Raw genomic sequence first — 27,229 nt, forward strand, 5'->3', positions numbered from 1 at the left:
GGAAAAAAAAAAAAAAAAACAGACCTCAAATACTGGGGTTAAGGTTTATGAATGTGGTTTCAATCAAGTGTAATCACTTTAGTTTGGAATGTGTTGTTCTTTGACTATATGCAAACTGTAGTATGATGTGTCAAATCTAGCAGTTACTGGGATAGCTTATTTCCTATAAAAGGAGTAAGCTCCATTGTACCGCTAACTGATTATTACATACCTCTCAACTGTTATGCTTATTGTGGAATGAAGAAGAAAACCGAAGAATTTTTTTTAGTTAGAATGCAAGTATTTTTCTTGGGTGCATTAATTGTCTGTTACATATTTACTGCAGTGTATCCAATACTCAGAAGAAGGAAAAGAATTATATTTTTGTTCGCTCTGAGTGATGTCGATTCAGGCAGCATTTTGAGCTTTAATTTTTGTCTTTAAAAATAGCAGACTTGACTCAGAGAAAGGGTGCTTAGAAGAAAGTGATCAGAAAACATACTGAGAACAGCATCTGTTTTCAGAGAACTGTCTTGGATTTCAAGAAAAAAATATTTTCAGTCCATTTATTTTCCATGGATTAACAATTACTAAGCTGTATATTGAGAGTTTTTTTGTTGGTGGTGGGTTTTTTTTGCATTGTTTTTTGCACTGAAATTTTGACCTCCTTTAAGTCAAAGATAAAACTGGTAAAAGAAAAAAAATCAGAACTGTGTGTCTTAAAATAAATCTGTGGCTTTCTTCCATATCTTATCTCCCTGTATTTCAAAAGATGTCTAAGTGAATATATTTAGCAAAATGATTTCTTAGGACATAAAATTAAAATTCTATCCTTGTGGTGGGATTTTTTTTTTTTGAAATGAAATTTTGAGTTTTTCCTTAAAATTTAAAATTAGAATTAGTTTAGAAACATGGGGAATTTAAAATCTGTGTGTTGCTTTGTCACATTAAGACTTGGCTGTACCTTTCCAGTGTTTAGAGCTTCACAAGAGCTCTAAGCATGCTTTTGTCCTTTATGTATAGGAAACATGTCAAGAAAATTATTGAATGAATTTTCTTAAGATTAATTTTGCAGAGTTGTTAGTGTTAAAGCAATGCGATGTTAAGGCAATCCTTCCAGTGTTGGAATATGCTGAATAACACTGGTAACGTTAACGTTCTGAAACTTTAATATAGCAAAGGAAGAACATTCCTTAAGTCTAATATGTGAAGAATGTAAAATTCAGTTATCAGTGACCATTTGCAGGGAGATTCTAGCCCCCAATAACAAGATAATTCATGAGAGGTAAATTAGTATAATAAATAATGCTCATTTGGCAGCACTATTATGGGCCTTCTCTCTATAAGTGTGTTTGTATATGTAGCTTTCTCTGTTAATTTTTGTGTTTCTCTAAACAACTGTCAAGGAAAGATCCACATCAATAAATATACAATCAATACCGACCTTGGGTCACCTAGCTTCAATAAGAGCACCCACTGCAAACTATTTTAATTGAATTCTTTGCACCCAAACTATGCTGATAACATTGCTGTTGTCTTCTGTTCCAGGATGATAAATCATTCAGGTGAATTCTCAGTTCATTTAAACTAAGTCATGTGGAGGATTGAGTTTTATTTTCTGGAAGAAAAGAAGTTTATCATGAAAAGTGGACTTAAAGCCAGAAGGATTGGTCTTTAGACAACAAAATAGTTTTTCACAGTAAAATTCCAGGGGAGGAAAAATAGGTTCTAGTAAAATTCTTTCCTTGCTAAAGATTGTCTTCTCTGCAGGTTGTCTATGCTGCCAGGGAATATATACCAAACAAATAACAGAATGTGCTCTCAGAAAGTCGTTCAAGGTGTTGAGATTTTTCATTTTGCATGTTTCCAGACATACACATATTTGTCATTCATTTAAATAAAATTCTTTAGAATTTGGTCTTGGGGCATTCTGGCAAAGGACCAGATCCTATAAGAAACACATATAATTACATTATATTACTTATATATCTTATAATAAATGTTAAATAAAAAACTTATAAATGGTGTTCAGTTGGAGCTGATCTTCAAATTGGTGTAAGAGGAGATACAAGGTAGGCAACAGATGCACTGCGTTGATAGCCCTGGAAAACAGCTACTAAGAGAAACTACAAGCCAAGCACTCAGGAAGGACACAAGGCAAATCCTGCTTCAGTCACAGCAGCAGAGGGGGCCTGAGGTCCACAGGTGTAATTTCTGGTGGGAAAAGCCTGTTCTACTGTTTAATTCTTTTTACAGGATTAAAGGTCATTATTTTAAGAATTTAAATTTACATTTATTTTAAAAGCTCTTCAAAAAGACCATTAGCGGCAGGGCTGAATCAGGCACTCTGAATTCTGGAGACATGCAGGAAGAGGGGTGAAACATTTATTTCGGTACTTGGCTGAAGGAGGAGCTCAACCCCCTGACTGCAGTTTCTGTCTAACCCTTTTGTTATAAGTTGTTCTCTTAGAGCTTTGTTGCTGGATAATTCAAAATTGATCTAAGCAAAAATAGGGGACAGGAAGGGCCATAAATCTCAAGCCTCTCTAGGAGAACATGACCATATTTTTAAGAAAGAGCAAGAAAATATACAATGTCTGCCATTGTCAGTGCAGGACTACTGCTTCACACGTGCTCCAGTACAAAATACATGAAGGAAAATACCCATGATGAGCTCTCTTAAGAGCAAATAAGCTAGCTGCTATTCATAAAAGCAAAACAATGTTGTAATGGGCAAGAGAAATAAAACTCATCACTGAAACTAAAATGTACAACTAATCCTCTGTTACTGTTCCGTGGAAAGAATATTGTTATTACTAAACAAGGGTTTTCCTGGGATTTCAACAGTGTTTGACCCTTTGATTTAATATTTCAACTACTACTTTAAAAGGTGTGGAAGAGTTGCACAGTAATTTCCATTATGCATTGTACTCATGAGCTATAACAGCATAGGTTCTGCTCATGTACTGCAAGATGAAGGATATTTTATAAATGTGAATGGTCTAACATGATAAAATATTAACTTCAGTCCATACATTAATACATTATTAATATAATAAATGTATTATTAATATATTGAATACATTATTAAATATATTAAAGTACATTGAGCAGGATAGCAATAATTTGCAGCAGTTCCTCATATTTCTTGTTACTTAAAACTTTAAGTGACCCTATTAATTTTTATTAGATGTAGTCCATGGACGTCTGTGCATGCAGATGCATGTGAAGGAAACCACTTTCAAAGACAGAAATAACCATTACTTAAAGGTAGACTGACTGTTGTTTGACTATTTTTTTATATATATATATTTTTGGGGGGGGGGGGTTACCATATTAAGTTCTATTCTTCTAGAGACCCCAACAGGTTTCTGTCACACGCAAGTCCAGGACTTAGGCCAAGGTTAGTGGTCCTCCCTGGCATCATGTTTAATCGAGTGGTCTGTGTCGATTCTAAGAACAATTCCTGTTTAACAGCAATGGAGATGCAGGTGACTTGCATGCATAGCATGTACTCTGTACTGCATATTTAGTGGAGGTGCATGAGTACCTCCAGTACCACCAGTGGAGCCCAGGCATAACCTGGTTTCACGTGTTACCTCAAAGTTTTATTCCCATTCTCTGTAAGCTATGAAGATGAATAACAAACTGAACTTGCTCAGCTCTGCTAATCCATAAAGCTGCATATTTTTATGCTGTTCTGGGCAAGTGTTTTGTTTGGCAAGTATGTGTTTTCATTTATTCTATTTTACTGGACTATTTCAGGAGAGATAAAATATTTTATGATCTAGGCTTTCAAAACAGAGAATGTCCTAAGCAAAGATGTGGCATACCCACCTAAAATCTATCTTCCAGTTGCTGAGGAGTAACCTTCATATCCCTAGACAATGCCAATATATCTTGCGACATACTATGTGATGTACATTCGCTGATTCCTCAGTTAATATTGTTACGCTTACTGTAAATATGCTTAAATATCAATGAAAGTCTGTGGTAGGGGATGTTGGGCTGTCTTCCAGCTTTTCTGTCCAACTGGCAATAGCAGAATTCTCTGTCTAGCCTTTGGATGAATCAATATTTAAGTATCTTATGCAAACTGGAAAATTTTCAACAGGAAAATAAACTTTTAATTGCAAGGCAAAGCAGGGGTCTACAACCTGTCAGAGAATGCCTTCGCCACAAGCGGGAATAAACCTGCTATTGTGTGCTGACCCCTGAGTACTTTTCACATCTTTGCTTCAGCTACTGAGCCAACCAATCGACCAACCAGAAAAGCCAGAGACTCCCACGGTCTTAGTTATTGGCATAAATATTGTAATGTAACTTTTTTTTTTTTTTTCACTGAGATTGTTTTTCTGCTGTTTTCCTTCTTTGCCTGGCTTTTGCCATTACCCAGGCTGAATAGAATTTAGTTTTCTGAGCAGTTTTGAAATGTAGAAAGATAGCAAAATCCATCCCTTAGTGGCTGCTTTGAACTGTTGTCTCCTTTCTAATTTTTTTATTGTTAAAAAAAAAAAAGGCAACAACAAAACATGATTATAGGAAATTCTTGAAGGCAAGAAATTAAGTAACATGGCTTCTTGACAGAGAGATAACAAGAATTCAGCTTATATACCCAAAGTAAGACAGTTTTTAAATCACCTTTTCAGTTTCTACAAAGAAATTATTTTCAGACCTATTTTGAAACTGCTTATCTTTGATGCTGTCAGCTGCTACCTGCACCAGCTCAATGGTAGGGTCTAGAACTGATGCAGTATTTCTGTGCTGTTACAGTCCTTTCTCGCTTACCACTATAGCACTGAGAATGAAAATAGACGAACAATAACAGGCCTACCGAGTCATACATATGCCTCCCATGAAATCTTAGCTTCACTTGGTCAAGATTCTTCTGTGTTTTTAGTACTGAGCTCTGGTATACTCCTTCATATGGGTGTGAGACATTGATTATCATGATTCAGAGTAGCACAGGAGACTTGCATTGTCTTTTCCGCAGCTGGGATAATTATGTTTTCTTCAGAGAAGAACTGCAGAATAAATTATCTTCTGTTTCTAAAGCAGTATGAAAGTGCTGCATTGCCCCAGTAAGGGCTATGGGAGTAGTTTGACTTAAAACTTTGCAAAGCATTTTAAGACTAAAGTTTTTTTGTTTTGTTTTCAGATAATTAAGCTCATTAGAAGCTTGCCACCTTTTACTCTTATTTTTAATCAAGTGGACTAATTAGTCACAGAGTGGAGATAGTCCTAGGATTGTATCAGGCTTGTTCATGTTGCTTGCATCCCCTGTCAGCTGTAGGCCAAATGCCAAATTCTTAGAATCACATGTGGAATTAGAAAATACAGAGAAGTCCTCAGTGTCTCCACTGATAATTAGGTTGGAATAAGCAAATATTCTCTGAGCAGCAAACTAACAAAGCTTAGTTTCCTACAAATTTGTGCCGTATGAAAGCTTTTCCAGTTTTCATGGAGCTTCAGGTGCATGAATAATACATGAGTTCGTACCACAGCCTCTCCCTTAGTATTCTGTTCGGGGCAGTTAGCAGAGCTCTTTTCTCATCCATCTCTCATGTTGGGATGTAGTTATCTTTGAGACCCCTTGCCCTTCTATCACACTGATTTAAAATCTGTCAATGTATTCACAAGTTGGTAGTGAAGGGGATTTATAGGATTGTAGAGAAACCCTAACACAGAAAGAATGTATAAACAGCATATCCTTAGGAAACTAGACCAAAAATTTACTGTAGCTATGAAACTTATGATTTCTTTTATACCTGATGAAGTCTACTTCTACTTTTAATCTAATTAAATCAAGTAAATGGGCAGTTTATCTGCTGCTGCGTATCCTGTTGTTACCTTAGGAAGGACTGGATTCACTGTTAAAATTCTCTCCATATTTTGCATTTTCAGTGGGAGATCTGCACTCTTGGTAATGGCTGAAAGTGGTCCAGAGGTGAGATTACGGGACGTTAAGCCAAGATAGAGTAACTGGAGATGTGCACCAAACCGTGTCCAACTGTCTAAATCAAACAAAGGTTACACTGTCCATCTGTCTAAATCAAACAAAGGTTTTCAAGTCTCTCCTAGTGTTTCCCATGAAACAATGAAATTTACCTACAAGGTTCCCCCTAGACCCTTCATTGGCAATCAGAGCCATGCACCACCAAAAACCCTTTGCACCTCACACATCAGCCATCTTCTAAGAATCTTGCAGAATAACCTCCAGAACAGCCACTCTCTGCTAGTTGCCTTCTGATGGCATTTTTCTTGATGGGAATTAAGAAATCTATAGTTTTCCTGCTCTCATTTAGAGAGATACAGTTCACAGATCATCAAACAATATTCTTTTCCAGAACCGTAGGCATTAAAAACAAAGTTATCACTGTACTTTCTACACATCTGAACCAAACATACTCAGCCTTTGAATTTCCTGCCATAACTACATAAACTACGATACTTACCTCTGTGACACCTTGGAGCATCTCAGCCTCTATCTGAGCTGTTTAGTGGACCATAAAAATCTTCATTTCTAAGGAACCATCTTTAGAGGAATCAGCACCTGCAAAATACCTTTATAAAAGCAATGGAGAGTGCATCTTGTTTAACTTTTTATATCAGCTGTATCTTGTTTTATTTTTGTACCGGTATTACTTGGGTAACATAATTGCATTCCATGAGTCTTCACTCTAGGTTATTATTAATGGTTATGATATTGGCAAGTTAATTTGGATACAGTTATTTCCTCCTCCTAATACAAACAAGATTTGATTAATAAGAAACATTAGGAATATATAATGTGCCCATTATTACTGTTATTTATTCGCCAGCATGTATTGATGTCTGGAAGTGGGATTGTTTGTTTTCTCTCATGCATGCATGTGTTTCACTTCCATTCAGCCTTTTAAATAAGTGAAAATTACTTGAACAGGTAGGGAAGAAACAGTAAAAAAAAAAAAAAAAAAGTGTATAGAGCTGGTGGTCAAGCCATGTGAATCTGATACTCTCCAAGGTATATGCATGAAATATGGAGACCATGAGAAACCCCAGTTATGCTCTTTCTGCGGTGTCTTGGGAGGTGAAGATGGTTACTTTTTTGCATTTGCACCTGTGTCAGCAATGGAATGTTGATCTGTTGGTACTAACAGTGGTTGGTTGGTGCCTCCTGGTTGAAACGGTGTCAGTAAGAGAGACAGCATTCATAGGACTGCATAAATAGATGTCCTGCCTGTTTATGAAAAGTCTGATTTATGAGAAAGAAATGGATTATGTATATCAGAGAGAATGCCTGGAGTTGAAGCTGTGATCTGTTTTCAGTTCAGCCCACTCCTCTACCTTCATAGCTTTCTTACAGCTAAATCATGCTGCACTATTTTTATGCTTGGTTTCTGCCCAACTCTCCCCTCTGCACAGCGCACACGCTGAGTGACATTCCTATGACTGTTTTTGATTTGTAGGAGAAAGTAAAATATGCAGAGTTCCTCTTGTGGAAATAGTCTTAGTGTTGGGTTTTTTTGATTTGTTTTGTTGGGTTTGGATTTTTTTTTAACAGTAATACAGCAACACTGTTAATTTTGAAACTTGGCATAAAAATCACCCATATGGTTTGAGGGAAGAGAAAGTAATAATAGACATTCTTGACATTCCTTTCTGAGTGTTCCTAGTCTGAGTCGTCAATAGTATTAGAAGTGTCTAATGAAGACTTGACCCTTCCACAGCATCATTACATGCTTACTCTCAGCAAGCACTGAACAAACCATGTGTAAAAAAATCATGCAAAAAAAAAATGCAAGACCTGTTGCTTGGGTAATGTAGTGTCATGAGCTACTTTCAAGCACACCATTGCCACTGCTCTTGGAGAAGTATCAGCTAATGTATACCTCAGCGCAGTCTGTTACAAATCTTGTGATGCATGATTGCTTCCATGACTAAAGTTAGCTGTCTTTGGCCTCCATTTCACTTGAAATTTTTAAGCATGTTGAATGGTTTGTTGTTGGTTGTGAGTTTTGTTTGTTTATTTTATTTTTTTCTGTTTGCATACTTTGAATCAAAAAGCCTTAAAATTTCTGCGAGAATAAGAGTTCAGATCCAGACATGGTCTGAAATCAGACAGATATTTAAAAGTACATTTGCTTGGATAAGTTTTCTTCTTTATGTCTTACCTCTCTATCCCATAATTGGCATCTGCAGGCGGTGTCAAGAGTTTCCTACCCACACAATGCAGCACCATGAGGACCCTGTGCAGTGGCACCTTCCAAAGTCTGGATACAGTTCAGTATGTTTTCTGCAGCACCAAGACATGAGTAGAATTGAATGCGCAGAGAAGCATAATACTACATATGTATGTTCGAGGCTGTGTGTGAATTCATGATGCATTAAAGAGAATTACAGAGAAACGCTGGGAAGATATGGAGGATCAGTTTCCCTAGTGTCTTCTACTTATTTCAGCCAGCTTCCAATAACAAAGAGCTGCTGTTTGCTTGTGTTAATACACCAGTGAGTGTTGTTTATGGATACTTTGTGAGATGTGATCAGCCAGAATGTACTAGGGCCAGAATGTCTGGCCCTTTACGTGCAAAGGAATATTATGCTGGGTGTTACATTATGTATTTTCTATGTGATAGTGAATTATTACTCACTATAAGCCAAGACATAGTTTTAAGCTAAGAAAAGCCTTTCTACCTATGCCTCATTACCCATGATGACAGAGAACATGAATGCCCATTTTGAGCTGATGTATATTCTGTTACTAGACTCAAGTGCTGTAAACCTTCTCCTGCCCCTCTTCGTTCCAGATTGAAGTCAAGTGGATATGGCACTTCCCTGAGAATCAGGAGAAGTGGTTTGAATCCTGTTAGATAGAGATGGAGCTGAATCCCTGTCTTGGCTCTTTTTGCCCTCCTCAGTAGTTTTGCAGGGGACTCTGAGATCACCTATTGGATCTGCCCCTGTATCAAAATACAGAAACACCTCTGTGCCCTGCAAAATTTCATAGAGTAGCAAGGTACTAACTACTTTGCTCACTACCATCAGGGCTTGAGCTAGTCACTAGATTCCCATACGAGATCCAAGAAAGCATGGAAGGTGGCATATGTTTGTCTGTTTTGGCTAATCTTCACAGGCATTTGTATTATGAACCTCACTGTGTTGTCTCAGTTCTTACATATCAGTTGTGTGTTAGGGAAGAAACATCTTTAATTAAACTAGTTCAGTTTTTGGCATTAATGAGTTTAGGATTTATTATATGATGAATGCTTATTTAAGATACTTAATTATTCATTTCTACATTTGGGTAAGAATAACATAACCTCACTAGAAATACATTCCTGTTAAGTTCAGAGGTATAAGTTTCTTCCAGTGAGCTGTGTAAAAGTCTGATGAAAGAAAAATCTAATGCAGACAGTAAATTACTGTGCTCCCACCTCACAATGGGATTGAGCCCAGAAATGATTAATATACTATAGATTTCTATAGCAGGTCAAAAGAAGCAAAGAAAATGATCCACACACTCTCACCAACAGCTCCAGTGTTCAATATGTTCATCCATGCTTTGTCTGTCTAAAGGATACAAAACAAGAAGCCAAAAATGCATTTATCTTTATTCTGTGTAAAGGAAGGAGAGGATGACAATTAAATTGCATAATGGAAAGGCTAAACCTCTGCAATTTGTATTTGATCTAAAAGCAACTATTATCCGAGAAAAATGGATCAAATTCTACATTTGGAGACGTCATTACTATGCTGTACTGTTAACTAAGCAGCATGAGTGGAACTGAAGAACCTGTCTCAGCATCTGGTTCACTGGATGTATAGAACACAATGTTATTGATTAAGAGAAAATTACAAGCATTAAATGGGCGGTGATTGGGATGAAGGGACTGTTTTCTGTTTTCTTCACATGTCGATTCATGATTTTGTTTTCCTGCTGTCTGGGGTGTATTGTGGCAGCATTTTTCATACAAAGTTGATTGGATAGCTTGTATTTTGAAGCAGAACTAGCTTTTCACTTCTAAATTAATGTGCTTCATACCTGGGACATATCGCATGCTGGGAAATTGGAATTTTCTTGTGCCTGTGTGGCAATCCCTCCACAGCAAACACACACTTCAGTTTCTGCCATTTTTTTTCTTCTACAGAGTGGTTGTCTACAAGGGAAGGTAATGTACTGTGAAGTTGGGTGGGAATGAACAACAGCTTGGTCCAGGCTTGCTCTTTGTGCTCATAACACCTGCAGGGCAGGCTACTTGGGTAAGAACAGGTGCATGAGTTTTGCTGAGGAATTAGTTGTACGTGGACAAGACTTAAATTCACCTGATGGCCACAGCTAAAGTGTGCCTTTGGAAATGTTAGAAGAAATAATGACTGATCATTTCTCAAAATACCCAAGTGTTGTTTCTCAAGCCAAGACACGTTAGGCTACGTATGCGGGCATTCACTGCGCAATGTTGTTGGAATATTTTAAAGCACACTTCAGTCACTGCCTCTTGGCCATGAGTTTCTCTCTGTTAGTAATCATGCCTCCTCCCTGCCCCCAGCTTCAAACACCAATGAGAAAAAGTCTCAAAGTCAAATATTGACTCTGAGGTGATGAGACACTGGGACAGGCTGCCCAGAGCAGCTATAGGTGCCTGATACCTGGAAGTGCTCAAGGCCAGGCTGGATGGGGTTTGAGCAACCTGGTGTGGTAGGAGGTGTCCCAATTAGTTGGCTTTAAGGTTCCTTCCAACCCAACCCATTCCATTGTTCTATAGGGCTGTGTGGAGCATAACAGAACTCAAATAAAAAGAAAACTGAAGTCGGCTCAGCTTGAAAACCATTGCAAAGGGAATGGAGAAACCATTTGGAAAGGCTCTTTGCAAACAGTTCACTTTCTCTCATGTTCAAGCCCTGTCAGCAGCCAGGCTGCAGCAAACCCGTCTCTCACAGCTTCTGCGCAGTGTTTGCATAGCTGTGCCCAAGAGCAGCTGCCAACATCAATATTGATTGTACCGTCCATTCCAAAACGTGCTATATATGCCAGAGTGTTGTGCCAGTTGAATCAACTGATACTGAATACAGTGCAAGTGCCAGAGTTCAGTGGTAAGATTGTGAGGGAGGGTTGCTAATTTCTCACAAATATTTTCTACCAAATTGAGACATTTTCTTCACCAATTCATGTTAGGGGATGATGGAAAGGAAGTTGATTTTTAGGGAATCTTTGTATTTTGGGTGAAAAATCTGTGGAAATTTTCATTTTATGAAAATATGCTCTGCTATAGTTTTTCTTTAAAATGTTCCTTTTCTTCTTTTTTTTTTTTGATGTGCTGTATTACACACTTTGTAAAACTTTAGCCTACAGTACATATACAGATTCTGAGTTTGACACTGGAAATCCTGAAATTTAATGTTACATGTGGTCATCTTTCAGCCAAGCTTTACTAGCAGGGAAACTGCTACCACACTTGTTTAAATATGCAAGATATAAGTGACATAACAGTCTTTCAGAAATAAGGTAAACTTTAAAATAAAGTTACAGACCTTATTGTTCCCGCATAATGAGGTAGCCAGTCATTTTAAAAGTAATCTTAAAAGGTCAAATTTTCCATTTTTGTTCATGAAAAATGTTCCAGCTTTTTCAGTACTTATAGAGTCATAGACTTCACAATTATGCTGGTCTATTGTAATGCTTTAGTTGGATTTCCTGCATTGCTCTTTGACAGGAGGAGCTGAATTCTTCAACATCCTTTCTGATATCATAATGTATTTGATATTTTATATTGTAAATTTACTGAGGATCTCAAGTCAGGAATTGAGTTTCTCTATGACAGATTGAAACGAGATACTTCTCTAAAAAGCCATAATGTCCCAAATTTGGTATTTGTCTCTATTCCTAGTATGATTAGTAACTTTTTTTCCATTGAATGAGTAGTAGGGTGGTTTTTTGTTTGTGTTTTGTTTTGTTTTTTACCTTAACCCTACGGCTTTTCATTGTGTCTCACAATGTATCTTTTTTGTGGTTGTTGTTTCCCAAGATATATTCCAGTTTTCAAGACATTTTCTTGGGGTTCAAGTTGTGTCTGGTTTTGAGTTCGAGTTGGTTCATATCAGGTTGCCCCTGTTCTTTTAATGTAGGATAGGCTGAATCTGATTAAAATTGCTCTAATTTTCCATTGCTTGTGATTGGAACGTAGCTTCCAATCATCACGTAGGCTGAACGCTACTGCTGACCTGATTTGGAAAGAGGTTATGACTATCTGACTTGCTTTTCTAGCCTATCATCTTGGAAAGATTGTGCTACTGCTTTTGGTGTGGTGGTTTGTTTGGTTTTTGTTGTTCTTTGAGAATAAAAGTTATTTTTTTGACATTACAGACACTTCAAAATCTTCCGTAAACTAAACAATTAACATTTTTTCTACCTACTGTTTATGATGATCAAGCGCAACTGGCTTCAGAGTCTTCCACAGAAGCACACAAACCTATGAAAGTGTCTTTATTTCCCCACAATGTTACATCTTGTTTAAGTATTTCTAGATCTGTGGCATGTTCACCATATTTCACCTTTCTGCTTTCAATATTTTAATTAGGGCTTCAGCTCAGTTGTTTACCTTAGTCTGGGACTAAGATGTATATCTGAACATGTTATTTCTATCTCAACTGTCTCTGTGTGTGTGTGTATAAGAGAGGGAAGCAGGGCTGCAATCTGTTCACTGGCACTGAAAGTGAGATAATTTCTTACAGTCATAGTAAAGGAAGGTGGCACCACGCTTCAATGAAACTGTTTTGTTAGAACATATGTATTTCTGTGTGAGAAAATAGTGAATTTACTGCTAGAATAGCTCTGTATTTGGTATGAAATTTAATAAAATACATAAAAACTGGGTGTAACATTTGGGAGATGATGGTTTGGGTGTAGACATTTTTTCCTTTTTGTTTCTTTATACTAAAGCAAAAGATGCATCCCTGAGAAATGTTTTTGCATCACTTCATGGCAAGCTCAGATGTCTCAGAGCCTGATTTTCAGTTGGTAGAAACAGCCACAACTCTCATGCTTTCAAGGTTTGGTCACCCTACCTGGCTGTCAGAATTTCAGCAAATTTGTTCTACAGGAGCCATTAGCTTCTGCTTGAACTCTGCAGTACAATATAGCCTCTGTTTTGTCTGTTCTGGTATATTTATTTTAAACAGTTTCTCTTTTCATGGTTATGGTATGTTAGCCATCATCAGAAAACTGTATCTGATGTTTGTTGATTAACAGTGTATGCTCCAGTGAAAAGAAAACCGTATGCTGTCATTTTGTGTGTGTGTGTGTGTGTTGGGAAATGTATGCTTTAATTGTTAGTGCACATGATATCCAGGGTCATGATAGGATCCAGTCATTTGGTTTGCCATGCCAGATGATACAGCCAAGACTGTGTTTAAAAAAAAAAAAAAAAAAAGGAAGAAAAAAAAATCTTTTTTTTTTTTTCTTTCTCCTCCAGCACTCCTCTCAGGTAGCAGTCAGCCAGCAATTTGAATGAGTTGAGCTTATGGATGGCTGCAGAAGCTGTCTTCATTCCCACCCTGTATATATCCATCAGCCACTCTGCAGCATTTCACTGCAGCAGCGGGGGAACAGCTAATCAGCCCCAGCCTGGTGGAGAGCTGCAGTGGGGAGGAGAGGACTGGGCTGCTGGAGCAGGAAGGCTCTTTGAAACTCAGGCAGTCACAGGCATATTACATTAGGAGCCCTCCCCAAGCAAACATGCATATTAAAACCCTAGGAGGTTTTAATAATGAAACTAAATGTACTTTGCTACTTTTTGGTGGTTCTTATGTATTTTAAGGGCAAAAATCACTTATGGCAAAATTAAGTTCCTATTAAAAAACTTGCAGACTGTACCTAATGTAATTAGACTTTCCCTACATCACAGCCACTGAATGTATAACAATACTCTATTTTTTCATCTTCAAATCACTTTGAAGTGCAGAATCAATCATTATGGCAATCCACTGTGGTAGATACATTGCTCCAATGGCTAAAAAGAGTACTGTAGTAAATAAACAATGCTAAGAGCTTGGTTAGCATATAAAAGGGTTAGCATATAGTTCATCACACTTCAAAACACTTTAAGTAGAATTGTGCATTTGGTGGATTTATATGAATTTGCCCAGGAGATGAGTGGTCTCCAGACCACCCTCCAGGTTCTGTCTGAAATTGCCTTACTTTGACTGATGAGCTGGAAAGAATAATGTCAATATATAAGGCAGGCAGTATAGAGTGATTCTTGCTTTGGAAGCTTATTTGTGTTGCATGTACCTGCAGCCCTGTTCTTTCCCTCTTCCCTCTCAGGCTTTTTTGCTATGCATTCCAGAAAAGCAAAACATACTCTGTGATGGCCAGGTGAATATATATGGTGATAATAAAAACAGTATTTTAGCTATCAGTCTTCTGAGCTGGAGACATACTTGCAGTAACTCACTACTCAGAGGTGGCAGCTCTGTACTCCAAAGACCCAGGCAAGCTTTGTCCTTACAAGAGTTGTATGGAGAAAGAGGGGTCCTCTCTGGGATCCAAAGAGCCTTGTGTGGTGTTACGGCTTATCAGCATTTCAATTTGATCATCTGAGCTGCTAAAACTTGAATGGGTCATTTTTGTGGGGATAAGCTTCTCCTGAATGACTTTTTCCCAAGTGCAAGCACTGTGAAAGGAAGAGACATTTTTAAATAATTGGGGGTGCGTTGGAGAAAATGACTGTCTGAAGCAAGGAAACTTTGTTCATCCAGGAGAGGGGAGAGTAGTCTGGTCGGCCATCTGTGGAGAACTTGGGGTTGCTTCTTCACACTGGGAAATCACGGCTTGGCCACCACAGCCATGCATCTTAGTGAATGAGAAATAGTAAAATAAACCCCAAAGGAGCAATGGAGAAGAATGTGTTTTGCAACCTTCAGCATAAATAGAGACCTGACAGTTTAAATTCAATATGGGAAGTAATCGTGAATTAAAAACACTTTGAAGATTTCTTCCTAGTTAACAGGAAACCTTAATCCACTGAATAAAGAAAATATGATGTTGTTGCCTCGTTAGAATGAACTGAAACTAGATTCTGGTGTGTTCAGCACAGGAATACCGGGATTGCCATAAACTGGAATTCCTTTATGTTCTGAACTGAGTGGCAGTAAGTTGTTGAGGTATTGCATTGTAGTGACTATGCGACCTTCTGAAGATAAATCCTTTGGCTCAATTTTCACAGAACTATTGGGTGATTAAGTATTCAAATGAATAAACAAGTCTGGTTTGGATTTGCTTTATAATCTCACATTTTCTGGTTTTGAAATATAAAATAGAAGACAAACCATTGTCTAGCTGATGATTACTATAGCTGTGAATAATCAATATTCATCAAAATGTCAAAAATATGTGAAGAATTTGAAATTGCCAGAAAGCTGAAAAAAGACAAGATTCTGTGACTACCCCCTAAATAATAGGGGGCTTTTGGGGGAAATTCCTTGAAACTTTTCCTTTATTGACAAGTCAGTAACAGAACGTTCTTTGATGATTTTCTCTACAGCATTGGCAAATGATGAACCAGTGTTTTTGCCAGTGCTGTTGCTGCAGATGACAAATGTATTCAGAAAATAATCTTTTATGCTTAGGAGGAAGCATTGTAAATTCTCAGCTCTATTTTTCAGTTATGTGTTTAAGAATAAATTAGGGGAAAAAAAAGTACATATTTTTTCTCTCATTTCACTTTTACATCTGTACAAATCTGCTAATTTCAGTTCAGGTACTCCAGATTTAAAAAGTTATAGCCAAGAAAATAATCGGTCGCAGTGAGTGCAAAGTAAACAAAGAGCAGTGGGTAATTAAAGATATCAAGGACATACAGGAGACAGAAATTCTAGTGAGAATCCATCAAATGCGTCAGGACAGACAGTGAAAAATCGTGGTACCTAGACAACAGCCAGAAGTCAAATAGAAAGCAGAATAGGAGTTGTTTTCCTAAAGTATGTTGAAGAAACGCCAGAGTGAAAGATAGGAAGTGAAAATACCTTGGAGATGCCAATGGCAGAAAGCCAAATAGTCAGGCTAAGGTCATAAGAAGAGGAAATAATAAAACTGGGTACGTATCCTTAAAATCAAGGTATAAATACTTGGATGGAAAGAGGAAAGTTACAGAAAAGAATAGCTGCAAACTGTCTTTTTCTAAAATAAAAATAAAATATTAAAAAAATCAGGTGGGTGACTGAGAATCAGTATAAAGTGCAAAGAAATTTAAAGCTTAGTGAGAACAGAAGATGTTTTAGCTTGACTGAATACAAAACCAAGAAGAAAATCTGAGCCAAAGTGAAGAAACATAGGTAATGAGAAATCTTTGAGGGAGCTGCATACTAAAGCTGAAGTAATAGGTACAGAACAAAGGCAACTGCTAACAATCTTCCATAACGCTCCTGCTGCTGCTGGAGTTGTCAGCAGTCGTAGAGAAATCTTTACAGTGTTTGTAAAATGTAGAACCACTGAACCTTTCAGAGAGAAATAAAAGATCTACAGGTAATTGTGCAGTTCTCTTTAATGTTAGTACAAACCTTCGGGAGAAAAGCTGTAAATTCAAAGAAGCACTCAGAAGATGCTGAAGGTCTTAAAAAACAGAATTATGAAAACTTATGGATAATGACTTTTTGCCTTTGGTGGGGACCTTATTTTGAGATTTTGATGGTTTCTGAGACAGGAATTTTAGATTAAGCATACAGAACCAGATGCAGTAAGCTGTAAAACAGTAAGCGGAGGCAGTTCTGAACTGAGGGAAAAGGCTGCAACTGGAAATGTAATTGCACAAATGTGGTAGGCCAGGAATGCCCTCTCCAGGGTCACACCTTGTAGTGGCAAAGGATCACACAGAATATTGAACATGGTTAATGAGATACCTAGGTATATTGACTTAGTCAGGGTTAAAAATAATAACAATAAAGACTCCGATTTTTTTAAGTCTTTGTAGGGATGGGGAAGAGGAGACGTACTGAGTGTAACAGCCAAATGAAGTAGTCCTAGATTGTGCAGGATGCTGGTGTGGGGTATATGCTCCCTCATCCTGCTGAGCAGCTGTGAGACTCGTGCTCATTCCCTTCAAGCTCTTCCTGGCTGTTGTCATCATCAATGATACTTGGTTTTTGAAAGAATAGTTACAGATGTGTAATGATGGCTTCCAGCAAATCTCGGTATCTACCAGTCCTCAGAGGTGATTACTAGAGATGTAATCTCTGAGGACGGTCTGCTCTAAGGAAAAGAATGATTAAAAAGTCTGTGTCATGATATGTTGGCAGCTGTTTTTTTGATGTCTCTGCTTGCCTTCTTGCTATTGTTATGCTTTACTTTCTGGATTCATCTCACACTGCATCAGACTTTCCCTTTATCTTCTCCTTGGTAAGCTACGTTGCTCAGACCACAGCCAGGCTTACATGATCTAGATCTCTTAATCATCCAGCGTTCAGTCAGGATCTATTTTGGTTGTCACAGGTCTTAAAAGTAGCAGACAGGGAGCACAGAGCATGTCTTCATTGGCATTTTAGTTTGTATCAATGTGTGCTGTGGAAACAAGGCTCACAGTTGTCCGCAGTTACTGCGCGGTTCACACTGCAGAGATCGGTTCAGGGGATCAGACTGGAGTGGGTTGAAAGGAAAGGGTAGACCTCGTGTAGAGCAGATATTGAATCCACTGTGAATCCAATGTGAATTTCTACAGAACCTCCCAGGCACTGTGCTGCTTGTTGATGTGGGTGGCTGAGGCTGTGCTGCAGGAGGATTAGTAGATGAGTTCTCCCCTTCCCTGACATACATCTGTATACCTGCTCATGCAAATCATAGCTGGGGAAGGGTCTAATCCATCTGTCACATACTGGGGTACTTTTCAGCCATCAGATGTTCTCAACCCACTGTCAGGAAACAGTACTTGAGGACGTTTACATTTTGCTAACCCATTGCAGGATTCTTAATATGAAAACAAATGCATGCAGCCCCAGCCTGGCTCGAAGGACTCAGTTGCCTTTTAAACATCCAATGTAAAATTATGGCAGCGTTAGTGTCTCTGTGTGGCTAACTAATTTTCTGAAGACTAGACAAATAGGGACATTTAGGGAAGTCTTACCAAGAGCATATTTTTCCTGTGCTCAAGCTAGTATTAAAATCCTCTGGGGTATTTTCATTAGGCTGGATTTTGCTCTCTTGATTTCAAGTTGCAGTTTCCCTAGCAAACACTTCTCAAAATACTTCTGTGAAAATGAGTTTGCCTCTGTTCAAAGATTCTGCCAGCTCGTAATATCTTTGACTGAGCTGACAAATGGCTTGACAGCGTTCCTGGAATCTGCCAAAATATAATTTCAGAAACGACAATGCCAAGCAAGGTAATAATCTAAATGAATGTTACTGCAGCTGAGCTTTCACATTCCTGACTTCCTTTAATTCAATTAGAACCAGGCAAGTCCCCGGTTGCTGGAGCTATTGTTTGTTCCATAGCAATTGTAAATATTTCAGTTTTGTGTTTCCCTTTTAACGCATGGTTACAATGCACATTTCATGGTTAGCTTATAACAAATTTAACACATCTTGATATTTTTTCCTTGGATAATGGGGTGAACAATGAGAATGAATGTAATGTACAACTACTAAGAATTAGCTTCAGTGCAGGAAATCCTATGTTCTAATTAGCTGTTCAAACTTCATTTGATGTCCTCCACAAATGAGCGAAACCTGCTGTTACTCAGTTCCTCAGAAATCTCAAACATAAATGATAAGCAATTTTATACCCTTTGCGGAGAATAAGTTTGCCTTGTGGATTTTTTAATGTTGCTGGATTTGAAACATACTTTCCATTTTAAGCTTTCTTGAGATCTAAAGGCTGTTTTAGAAGATCTACAAGTAGTCTATAGTTTTAATGTAAAAACGATTTTAATTGCCATACTAAAACCTTTGTCGTAATTTGATGTCATGTTGTAACGATGCTAGATTGCCAGGGAATTTAGTATTTTAAATCCTGTGGTGTTTGCATTGTCTTAGTTCATATTTTGTGGATATATTTTAAGATGGTCTTGCTCGTTAAGATGTTTTAAAATGTTTTCTGTAAGTACCTGAGCACCGTCTGAATCTTACTCAGGGAACCAACCTCGTGTTTTCCCAACCCCTTCTGCAGTTGAGGAAATTACCTTCTTGGGACACCACAGCAGGGATTTCTGCCTTCAGTGAGAGCATAAAATTTAACTGTGATTGCCAAATATCCAAGAAAGTATGGTGTTTGGCTATGTAAAGATGATTCTGAATCTGCGTTGGTCTCCAAAAACAAACATTTGTTAAATCTGTTAGGATGAACTCTGCGTGCACATTCTTGCATATGTTGAAACAAGTAGAAGTGTGACTCTAAATCTCTATTCTTACTTTGAGTAAATACTCGTATTTACTATAGAAATCTGCATTAATATTTTGCAAGTAAAATAACTTTTTTCAGGAGATTCTCAGAGCATGCTACTTCTTGTGACACGTGAATAAAGTCAAGGCTTTGGCTTAGCAGCATGAAAAATTGTTTATGAAGAGCACTTAATCATAAAATCGTAGGATATCCCAAGTTGGAAGGGACACACAAGGATCATCAAGTCCACCTCCTGGCTCCACACAGGACTACCCAAAAATCAAACCCTGTGTCTGAGAGTGTTGTCCAAATGCTTCTTGAACTCCAGCAGGCTCAGTGCTGTGATCACAGCCCTGGGGAACCTGTTCCAGTGCCCGACCACCCTCTCAATGAAGAATGTTTTCCTAACATCCAATCTGAACCTTAAGGCACATGTTCATTAATTCAGCCACTGAAGACAAAAAGAAACAGTTTTTTTTTTTCAGTTTCAGAAGCTACAACTGGGTGGATCAGTTGTAGAGCACCTGCCTCAAACCTTCTTGTAGTACAGTGCATGGAACCAGGAAAGTGTGTGGTTTAAAAAGTGCATGCTGTTGCATAGAAAACAGAATATTTTTTTAAATAAGAATACAAGAATGTTGTAAGACTAAAAGAGATTCATGTTGAAGTTTACTTACTGAAATCTTAATAGAGCTATGAAAGTCATAGAAATATATGTATGTGTGTGTTGGGAGGGGAGGGGGTTGTCATTTTGAGTATGTTTCTGGGGATTCGCAGCATATTTACTTTTTAATTCTATGTACTGTAGATGCATCTGCTCTCTAAGACATATTTTCTCTGAGTTCAAATCTCTAAGGTTTGGAGATTAGTTGCACAGCACGTTTGAACTATTTTCTCAGTTGGAAGAATTAAATAAGTAGTTGTACTAGACCTTGGGTGTAAAATTATAGCTGACAGAAATTCAGATGTTCTATTGTGCCTTAAGAAGTCTTTAAGACCTTCAGTACTCTTTAGATGTTTCTAAATGCTGTCTTCTCAAGTACTATTCTTCATCAAAATGCCTATTTGGTTTGCTTTTGATGCACTCCATGATTTAATCCCTTTAAGAGTGAGCAACTCTAATGTCTAGAGATCAGGAGTGTACATTGGTTTAGAGCAGAACAGTTCAAAAATGCCTTTTTGAGATCTGGAAGCTATATATTCTCTTGAGCCATGACTGCTTGGTTAGAAGGTGCCTGAGATTGTAAAATAATGTTTTGTTACATCTTACTTTCTCATGTCATTGTTCATTCCACACCAAGCCACACTACGTATTGACCTTTTATCACTGAAGTGCGTGTTCTGGCAAGTTCAAGAGTGCATTATATCTCCCTACAGGAGACTCTTTCAGGTGTCTTTCCTTGATCCAAGAGGCATGCTCAGTTAAAAAAGGCAAAGTCGCTCAGTTTTCTCAATTTTGTCAGAAGATCTTAATTTGACTATTGCTTTATCATCATCAGAGCTATGGAAATTTAATACAACCTATATTACATGTTTTTAATTTGGTCTCATTGGAGGAGCTCTAAACAGGAGTCAAATATTGACTATGTTTGTTCACACTCAATATTGTTTCCAGAGAGTGTGCAAGGTGAAATTTCCTATGTAAACAATAAAAAAAAATTAAATGATGAGTTGAGTCAATGAAAGCATAAATGAAATGGCTGAAGATTTTGCAGTCATATGACACAAATGTATCTTATTTAAATCTTTCTTTTCACTCTTGCATGTCATGATTTTAATGCAAAATGGAAAAAGGATCTGATGGGAATCTGGCATAATGATGTTTGGAGTTTTTGGGTACGAGTAGTTTGGGGGTGAACTCCATGGGTATATCTGAAAATGATGGTTCATAATCCCTCATGAAAGGAGATTATTAAAATCATGAGAATTTGGACCTATGTTTGAATTCTTAGTACTTGGAGGGAGGTGCCCTTCTGTGAATATAAATATATTAAAAGCCCAGCATTCAAATAATCCACGTTGAATACCTAAGCACATTCAGAGGGTTTGGAATGATAGTAATTGTTCTGCAGTTTTTTTGCCTTTCTGTATAAGCTGTGAGGGGTCATTTATCTCCATCCTTGAGGGGGAGACACCAAATGGTAGCAGTGGTCAAATGCACTAAAATCCTTATCCAGTAACGGTGATGCTACCGTTGGTTTGGACTTTTGCTAGCAAATAGAGGTGGACAAATTAAGCTATTAGATCATCGTTGTCATTGGAAATGCAAGTGGAACTGTAGTTTGACTTGTGTGGCTTAAGATGTTATGCATGGATTACAAATTGCCTTTGGACAGTGTTCTATGGACTTCTTGAGAAATTATGCATAGATTGGATAGTCAGGTGCTGCCTTCAGCTAAAATAAAATAGAATCAATCCATATGGAAATTTTTGTACCGTGAACACGAACAGCCTTGGCATTTAAATCCCGCTAGAGCTATTAGTGCAGTTCAGGTATCTTTTTGCAGAAACAGAATATTTTGTTTCTTTGGCATTTTTTCTTTTTTCTTTCTTTTTTTTTTTTTAATATTGATTATTTTAGTTAAATATTTTTCAAATACCATTCCAGCTAAAGCAGTTTCTTACCAAAATACTATTGCTTCAAGTAGATGGCGAGTAGCAGTCATTTATGAAAGGTAACATTTTGTCATTGTTAGTTTTCAGCTGGGTCAAGAAATCAGTTTCTCAGTATGTAGAATAATATGTTTTACTTCATTGGTGTAATAAATTAATGAGGTACCAGCAGTAAAATGTTGCAGTCTTGAACCTCCTGTGATATTTTAGAAAATAGGTAAAGATAACACAAGTGCATCAGTGACAAAACATGGGGGACTTTTCTTGAATCAACCAGCTCCAACTATTACAGAAAACCTCATCACGTAAGAACTTTCATAAACTGATCAAGGTATTTAAAATAACCTACTGTATGTTCAAGTTGTTGGTGAGACACGAGGCAGTGAGGAGCACTTTCTGGAGTGAGGACAGGATTTCTGTTTCCAGCAACTGCTACAAACACTTAGCTGTTTTGTTTCCTTTAAGCTTGCTGTTAGTTTTGCATAATGATTTTTGATGTTTTTTTCCATTTTTTTTTTAGAATGGATAAAATCCCAGAGACAATTAACAAAATGATATCTCAAACTGGAATAGAAACCACATATTTGTAATGGCTCACAGGGTTTCTGATCTGAAAATGCCAACAACTGTTTCACACAGTCAGCAAGTGGCTATTTCATAAACTAGTTGACCATGACTGCTTTTTCTGATTCAGATCTAAGGAATTTAAAACACTGGCTAAAACCAGGCCTGCAAAGTTGTTCTTTTCAACAGCAGTATGGATAGTTTGATTTTACCTTATGTAAAGAGTTACAGAAATCCTTGGAGCTAGATTTTTCTTGAGGCTACAAATGAAATTAAAAACAAATACATATGTTCTTCCAGGGACGGTTCATTGCTCATAATTCAGTACAAGTCATACGTTCTCCTGCCAGTCATTAGTTATGCATTTAAAGAAGCAATTTTAAAGACTTAGGACATAATAACTAGTTTAACTGTCTCTTTAGATCTCAGAAAATTGTATCACTGAATATCAAAGTTAGATGAGTTGATTTTATTCAACCGCTGTTTGTTCCCTTGTATGTTTTAACCACTGGGATTTGTATATCTGCATGAAATATAATTACAATTTTATTCATAACTTATTTCATAACTTTGATATCAGGAGAATTATCATTTTGTTTCATGCTGAGATTATTCCTATAATAGAACATTTAAATAAAAAAAATCACGACTCAAACGATTTCTGCAGACCTTGTAAAATAAAACAATGAATATATCTATTTATGTAATCACTATGCAGATTGTTATTCCCTGTAAAGCAGCGAACGCCACTGTGAAAGAAGTGGAAGTGTTAGGATTCCTTTATGTGAATGTTATTCTCCAGATACTAACCCTGAATGTTCAGCTAAAAAAGGCCCAGTGAATCTGTCACAAACTGCTTCTGCAAATGTACTCTCGGAGCAGCAAGGATACTGGAAGTGAAGTAACATTGCCAATGGCTTTATAACCTTCAAGCTTAATGTGCTTGGCTTGCAAGCTGCCTGGAAACAATTGCTTTCTAAGTATGTAATTTGAGTCTTTGAATGAGAATTAAGATGCGGAAAGAGTTTAGTAGCTTTCCTTTCAATGTATGTTTTAAATAATACACCTATTGAGCATATGATTTATTAACCATATCTTTGTGTAGAGAACCTGTAGGGGGGCATTTTCAACCCACCTTCACAGCAATAACCCAAGGTGAAGGCACAGTGGTTTTGATGAGTGGAAAACAAACAAACGAGCACGTGAGAAAATAACACTGGGGCAGGTTCTTTGCTTTTATCCATCAGTGGTGATCCACTGACTTCGATTCACACAGTGGGCATTCGTGGGTTTCCCGTGTATTTATTGGAAGGATGGCTAGATCTGGTGACTTAGACTGTCTACCCAATTGCTAATTCATGTGAAGCGTTAGTTCGCAGATCAGAAATAAAGCTGCTTTAAAGAGTTTCATTGGAAGGAAGAGAAACATTTCTGTAGTCTCTGGCTCTGCTCCTTGCTTCCTGTTCAGCTAGGTGCTGTTGTTGTGGAAGTGGGAGCTAATGGCTCCAGGGCCTGCTCTGTGCTCTGTGCCAAAGCTGCTGTACAATGCAAGCAGTTCTTCACCAGTCAATCTGGGAGGACCTGAGCAAAACTTATAGTGAAGAGGACATGTATTTTCTAAGTAAAAACCCCATCGGTCTTGACTGTGTTCTGTCTGTCCTCTGAAAGGCGTGACCCCATTGACATATGCAGTTGGACTTGATGAACATTATGGGTCCCTTCCAACTTGGGATTCTATGATATGTTCCACAACAGCTTAGTGTTTTCTAACCAGGTTACATAAATTGCAAGGCAGATAATGCAAGCACCAAGGTATGATTTAACAGGGGATCTCTCCAGCTTATTTCTGTGACCTGTATGTTCGCTGGCCTTCCATGAGAGCTTTCAGCTTTGCTACAACATACCGTTTTGTTGGTGGGAGCTCCCAGGTAAGGAGCCCACACCTGGCTGCCCCAGTTCAGACCTCTTGCTGCCTTCTCACCCTGTGGAGTGTCGGTCCTCTTCGTCCCAGAACTCTGGTGCTGGCCTCTTCCTTCTACTTGTCTGCTGTTTCCCACCTACACCCTTGCTCCCACACAGGCCCGGTGCTGTGTAGGTGATCTGCAATGTAGTTCACTCTCTAGCAATGGAAAACCTGACTGAGGTTCAGAAGCTGAATCAACTGTATTTGTTGTGAGAGACGGTTTGTTGTGAGAGACGGTTTGTTGTGAGGAATTACTATGGTTAAGCAGAGATTTGCATAAACATGCTGCAGGCATCAGGGTATAATCAGAGAGTACCCAAAGACATCAGAAACCCTCCAGTGTCTGGGACCAAATGTTGGAGAGAATGGGGCCTTAGTAATTTATTTAGGGGTCAGTACCTATTGAGCTTGCCTGCAGATTGCCACAGGATCTGCTTGCCTGTGGCAGATTGCCACAGGATCTGATTGCCTGAGGAAATTGTTTCCGTTGAGATAGTAAATCATCACTACATGACTTCTTATCCTCAGGCCTTGATAGAAGTATTCTGGTGCCTGTCTTCCCTCCAGCCCTAACTCCTCCCTCCCCATGCTGCCTCTGCAAGCAGCCAGAACGGAGACCCTTCACAAAGGTCAGGGAAAGGAACTTCTGGCTGGAGAGAAATGCCGTGAACAGGGCTCTGCAATACCTCTAAGACGGTTCCGTGTGGCTGATACTGTGGCTAGGGGTATCTTGTTAAATTGCAAGATAAGGAGCCAGCCAATGTTCTGTTTTTCAGCCTGGCCTTGGAGCTGCATCTCTGGGAAGTGCAAGTGCAACCAACCCAACAGGGAGGGATCTGCGAGCCCTTACCTCGGGAGACTACTGAGGTTCTGGCCTTGTAAGAGCTTGACACTTTGAGAAATAAAACAGTATAGTGGGAAATACTAAGGTGTGGAAAGCTTGATGAAGTAAAGTTGATACGAATTATTTAACCTTAGACCTGGAAAAGAGGCTTTTTAGCACCTGCTAACGAGAGGAAGAGTTCAAGCAGAAGCAATAATGTATTTCTAAAGTTTATTAAGAGGACCATCAAAGAATAATCAGGCCAAGGTAGGGCTTTTTTTTTTTTTTTTTTTTTTTTTTTTTTTTTTAAGTTTTAGGTATTTCAGCACTAGCTAGAGAAGACAGTGGTGTGATTATTCCAGCCACCCAAATCTATCAGCTGTGTGTGCTGGCACGGTGCTGCAGTAAGGCAGCTATATGGCTTCTGGCTCACAGCTGGCCCTCATTCATCCTGCTTGAAGCACAAGCAGAGCAGATGAGCATCTGTTTGCCCTCCTCATTGTAGACATGCCCTTTGGCTTCATTCGTATGGATAAACACAGAGTTTTTGTTTAAAAAGAAATATTTTTAGTTCTTACTATATTTGTCCTTTAAAAAAGAAAGAAAGAAAGAAGCAGCAGAGCAGCTGGAAGATTTCTACATAAAAGGCCCCATGGTTGAGTTCTAAAGAATGAGAATTATTATTCAGTCTGACATGGGCTCAGTGGTAACTTATTTTTCAATTATTTTTCATTTTTTATAATTTAATTTCTGATTTTCTGTATTTATTTATTTGTTTATTTACGGCCACCCCAATGAAACATTGGGACTGTGACTAAAGAAAGATTGTGCTGAAAGTTCTGTATGCCACTTTCTTAATATTGCCTATGGAAACTTCTGGAAATGTCTTCCAGTAAAACAGGAGTGGCAAATCTTGTTTCCTAATATAGTAAAATAAAAAATAAAAAAGGCAAAAAAAAATGGTTATATAAAAATAAGAAAAATTTAATGTTCCAGGTTGTACTAAGCAGAAGGAATTCTTTTGCACATTAGTGGTAGGTTAACAAAAAGTACATGTGCTGAGAATGGAACATACGAGATTGCAATGCATGGTCAATGACCTTTTTCTATACCATCTATATCTAAGGATTTATTCTGATGTGTATTTCATATCCTTATTAATAAATCAATATTAACGTATTTAGTATTATGTATGAGTCCAATGTGAACCTTTTCTTTCTTTCTAGGCTAAAGCATTTCATTATATTTTTATAAATGACTTAGATACAGTACTCTAGACAGGTTCTGACATCCTCAGACCTTTCACGACACATAGTACTACTTTAGTCTGAAATGATTTCTTTCAATTTCGCCAAAGTAAACCCTGACACTCCTGGCCTTTTAGGGAAATTTATCACAAAACTTTTCAAAGATTTTCCCCTAACAAGTCAAAATGAAATATCCACAGCACAAGCCACTACTAATTCACTAAGCACAAGCATCCTTCTTGGATGCATATTCTCTGGTTCCCAGGAGAGACAAAAAAAAAAAAAAAAAAAAAAAGGTGCTCAGATGCAGTTGGAGATGTCTTAGGTGATCTTGGAGCCAGCTGATGCAGACTCTGGGCACTAGCTACCGTTGGGAAATCTGTATGCACTGATGTACTTGATGGGTAAAATATTTTCTCTTCCTCTTAAATAAATAAATAAATAAATATGTAATTTGCTGACACAAACTATTTGCTTAAAACTGGCCCTAGGCCTTGGGGAGACGTTTATGACACTGGCTGGATTGACTTCAGCAAGCAGCAGCTGGTACTTTCACACTGCTCGATGTTGGAATGATCTCCTGTACTGCAAGGTAGAGAGGCAGAAAATGCAGCTGCATCTCTCTGGAGCTAATTTTAAAAAAGCAATGAGCTGGTAATTACCACTTTTCCCAGCTGGTCTTTATGAGGGTAAAAGG

The 27,229-nt window shown here is 38.0% G+C and overlaps 1 protein-coding gene and 1 long non-coding RNA gene across 2 annotated transcripts in view; one reads left to right on the forward strand and one right to left on the reverse strand.

Moving 5' to 3' along the window:
- The window catches only part of LOC308177556, a 35,338-nt gene extending 8,207 nt beyond the window's left edge, over positions 1 to 27,131 (reverse strand). The window contains exon 1 of the long non-coding RNA XR_013939254.1: positions 25 to 27,131. This is a non-coding gene — a long non-coding RNA (uncharacterized lncRNA). The remainder of the gene's footprint in view (positions 1 to 24) is intronic.
- SPOCK1 (SPARC (osteonectin), cwcv and kazal like domains proteoglycan 1) overlaps positions 1 to 27,229 on the forward strand; it is a 288,261-nt gene that overhangs the window by 63,176 nt on the left and 197,856 nt on the right. The gene's annotated exons all lie outside the window — the stretch shown is intronic.

The sequence above is a fragment of the Anser brachyrhynchus genome, assembly GCF_964034855.1.
Source record: "Anser brachyrhynchus genome assembly, chromosome: 14".
Classification (NCBI taxonomy): domain Eukaryota; kingdom Metazoa; phylum Chordata; class Aves; order Anseriformes; family Anatidae; genus Anser; species Anser brachyrhynchus.